We start from the raw sequence: 4,594 nt of genomic DNA, 5'->3' as shown, positions 1-4,594 counted from the left end.
TTGTAGCAAGGCCCCAAATAGATGGTATTTTATAGGTGATGGGGAGCCCTTTTGCATGGAGATAAAAGGGAAGCTAGTTTAGCTGTTTTCACGGACATCTTCAGTCAATCTGACCTTGAAAACAGACAACAAAGAGCTAAATTTAAGACTTATTTTTAGTTTTCAGCAGATTGTTTGGCACTCCTTAGGCACAGTCTTTGGCCTCTGGTTTTCCTGCCCCTCAGTGCAAAAGGGGTTACTGAAAACATGCCAGCTCACCAGGACCAGCTCACCACCACCACCAAGCCTGCGAATGAGCGATTTCTCATGTTTTGAAAGCACAATCAGGAGGGCCAGCCCGAGGGTAAAGCAGGAGGGTTTGTGTCTATAGAGCAATTTCCTTCCTGTTCTTTCAGATCACTAACCTATTTTATTTCAAACCTAGGATCACCTGGCTCCCGCTGCCCTTGGTACACAGATTAGAGAAACAACAAGAACAATCACCACTGTTTTTTGCACTTCAAAGCCTGCAGAATGCCATGTGGAGGGCTAGTTCTCTGCCTGAACCAGGGAGGCTGATTCTAGGGAAAGCCCTTTCATAGAAGCCTGGGGGGTGGGGGTGGGGTTCAGGGTGGGAAACTTACCCACATGAAGGCAAGTGGATGTCAGAGCTGGTGGCCCCACAGGTGCCCTCTGCTGCAGCTTGTGTTCTTGAAGGAAGGGCACGTTCAGAGGGTGACAAGCTCTTCAGAGAGAGCCTTTGAAGAGCCTGTCACCCTGACAGAGCAATGAAGGTCACGCTGGGAGGAGAGTCCTGTACTGACACCAGCAGCTGCAGGTAGGGACTTCCTTCAAAGAGGAGTGACTTTTTATCCGGGTTTCCGGCAGACTAAAATTAGTGAGAAGAACACTTAGCCGTAGATCCTGTGGCATCTGTAAGGAGTTCACATTATCGTCCCCGTCCCTGAAAAATCAAGACATGAGCCAATTTTACTAGTAAGCAGCTCTGAAGTCACAACACCCCTAAACCTCATGCTCTCTTGGTGGGCCTGAGCTTGCTGGGGTCCTCTGGCTTTTCCTGGGGCACACAGATATTTTGTCTCTTTACTCGAGGCTGGCAGAAGCCCTAATTGGACAGCTGATTATGCCAGAGCAAGAGCTTACTGCCCAGGTAAGCAGTGGGTGTCCTCCATCAAATAGAGGGATCACAGGTGACAGAGCAGTTTGGGGATTATGCTGCCAATAAAAATTAGTTCTTCCTGGCAGTGTGCCACCAGTCATTCCAAGGTGACATGATAGTTTTTGTTTTAGTGTTGAAATGAAAAAGGCACTCGGTTCGAATGTGGGAACACCCAGGAAGGCCCAGCCCGGTCCTAAACTACAGTGACCTCCCAGTTGTATAAATGGCATATTGGTAATGTGAGGTTACTCAAGCTACCTTCCCTTTTAGGACAAGAGATGGCGATGTCTCTCCCTCTCTCTCTTTTTGTAAGGGTGCAATAAAATTGAACTATTAAATCCGTAAAACCCTTTCTGAAGGAAAATTAAAAACAAATAAATGACAAGTCTTTGATTTGTTAGACTACTCTTTGAAGAGTTGATTGCTGACTTCAAGGCAAATTCCAATCTTGGTAGAAGCACCCCAAACTAGCTCCAATCACGATTTTATTATCAACGCTTTCATCCCCTGCCCAATGATCTCAAAGCTCCGGGGAAATGAAGTTCACTCAGAGGTTGGGCTTTCTTGATCTAAGCTTGATAGGAATCAACCTTTGTGATTACCCTAATGTCTGTCTGGCCGGCAGAGAAAGGATGAGGGAGCCACTAAAATTGTTCTGTGTAAAATTAGGGTTTGAACAATTTTTTTTGTATAAGTACTTATGACATTGGTATGGTCAGAGTTTATCTCAACGATAATGGCTATGAATTATCTACCATGTGCCAGACGCTTCCTACCTCTTACAGCATTGGACCAAATAACCCTCAAGTTATAGATAGTTAAGTGACATTCCTAGTTTGAAGTGTGGGGGAGGTAATTCAAACCCAGGACTCTCTACCTCAAATCCATATATCATCTCCCATATTGCTTCTGTGGGGATGGTTTCAGATACAAGTAACAGAAAACTGACTTACACTGGCTTGACCAATAAGGAGATCAATCACCTCATGTAACAAGAAGTTCAAGTGCAAGGTGGCTCCTGGTGACCAACACTCCCTTAGCTTACCCTCTTCTGCATTTTCTCTGCCTACAGGATTGTGACAGGATGGAGGGAGAAATAACAAGCAGATGTCATATAGAATTACATTCAGAAGAGCAAAAAAAGGGTGGCTTCTGTTCCTATGTCTCCTTTTTGGGAGCGAGAAATGTATGCCACTCCCTAGGCCTCTTTTCATATGGTAATGGTCAGAATCAATGGTCATAAGCCCTTTCTTAAATCAACCACTCTCAAGGGAATGAGTTGCCTTAGTTAGTTTGAGGGAATCAACATGGAATAATTGCAAGAGTTCTAGACTAGGGCTCAGGGATCCTGGGTTTTAGTCCTGGTTCTACCATTTACTTAGTTATAGCATTAGACCTTATATTTTCCTTGTTGGGGAAACAGAGCTGATGATTCTCATCCTACTAATCTCAGAGGCTGTGAAACAGGAATGGAATAATGTCCATAGAAGCATTTTGTAAACTACAACACACAACTTAGATGTGTACTATTGTGTCCATTAACACTATTCAAAGAGAACTGTTGGCCAGAAGACACTTTTTCAATTACCCTCATATGTGGGGCTTGATCATCATCAAGATAATAATTTAGAATTTTTAAGGCTTTGCTAAAGACTTAACTAAATTTTAATTTTGTACTGGAAAATTAATAGTGCAAAAACAGGGAAAGTGTGAAATTTAGTATTTAAGAAAAACAAATGTCAAGCACCCTCATGAACTCTGATAGAATTTATTGTTGTTTTTTAACATTTTTATTTATTTTTGAGAGACAGAGTGTAAGTGTGGGAAGGGCAGAGAGTGAGGGAGACACAGAATCTGAGGCAGGCTTCAGGCTCTGAGCTGTCAGCACAGAGCCCAACATGGGTCTCAAACCCACGAACTGCGAGATCATGACCTGAGCCAAGGTCAGACACTCAACCGACTGAGCCACCCAGGTGCCGCTAGAATTTGTTTATATATGGACAGGTTATTTATAAGTTATTTTTTCTATTCATTAAAAGCAAGTTTCCTAAGAATCTATTAAACAGCCTTTCTCATTCCTTTATTTATACCAATACAATACACATAAGTGGAATGTTACCATGGGGGCAGGGGATGGGATGCACACAAAAGTGAATCCCAAATAGACGCTATCTGAAGGAGAGTAGCTATCCAGTATGGAAAAGTTCTAGAGAGAAGACTAGACAGAACATATCCCCAGCAGCTATAATAAAATGTATAAAGATAAGAGGAAGTGAGAGGTAAAGTCCTAAGGATTGAATAGATAAGGGGCTGTAAGAGTTCAGAGAATTGACATAATTCCCAGATGTGGCATTAGGAAGGCTTAGGACAAGGTGTCATTTGACCAGAGTTGGAAGATTTAGAAATGGGAATAGTGAGCTCACCTTGGCTCTACATTAAACTTGCTCTGAGGACTTGAATATCCAACCAGAATGCAGAATCCTTGAGTATAAATAGCATAGAACTATAGTAGAAATAAAAGTTGGAAAGGTAGTGATTGCAGCTGGATTATAGAGGGGTTGGAATGTCAGACTGAAGAATCTGATCTTTACTCAGTAGGTGTGAGATAACAGAAAATATATACATTGGCCTCTGTCTCCAGTTCCTGGAACACAGCTCCTAAAAATGCTTGTACTTCCCTAAGTAATAAGAGCAGTGGGAGCATCTTTTGTTCTGTTTGGTCTTTGACCTCAGTTCCTGACAGAGGAGTCCTAAAACCCTTGTAATTTCCTGAGTAGTAGGAATGTCTCTTGTTCTAAAGAGGTGACTCTGGGTGGGCTCCAGGATGGCTCCTGGATGAGGGCTGGTTGCCAGAAAGACCAAGGCATGATTAGAAGTTTGGGATTTTTAGGGGTGCCTGGGTGGCTCAGTTGGTTAAGTGTCCAACTTCGGCTCAGGTCATGATATTGCTGGTTGTGAGTTTGAGCCTAGCGTCAGGCTCTGTGCCGACAGCTCAGAGCCTAGAGCCTGCTTTGGATTCTGTGTCTTCCTCCCTCTCTGCCCCTCCCCTGCTCTCTCTCCCTCTCTCTCTCTCTCTTTCAAAAACAATAAACATTTTTTAAAAAATTAAATATAAGTTTGGGATTTTTTAGCTTCACTCCCTATTCATTTAGGAAAGGAAAAGGGCTGGAAATAGAGTTAATAATTGATCTTGCCTGCATGATGAAGTCTCCAAAAAACCCCAAAATTATGGTGTTCAGAGAGCTTTCAGGTTAATGAATACATCCATATACCTGGAGAATGATACATCCCAACTCCACAAGGACAGAAGCTACTTCACTAAGGACCCTCCCAGACCTTGCTATGTGTATGGCTATTCACTTATATCCCTTATTATATTCTTTAATACACTGGTAAGAGTAAATGTCTCCCTGAGTTCTGTGAGCTTGTCCAGCA

This window comes from Acinonyx jubatus, chromosome D1 (genome assembly GCF_027475565.1).
Source record: "Acinonyx jubatus isolate Ajub_Pintada_27869175 chromosome D1, VMU_Ajub_asm_v1.0, whole genome shotgun sequence".
Lineage (NCBI taxonomy): Eukaryota > Metazoa > Chordata > Mammalia > Carnivora > Felidae > Acinonyx > Acinonyx jubatus.
This window is presented reverse-complemented; position numbering follows the sequence as displayed.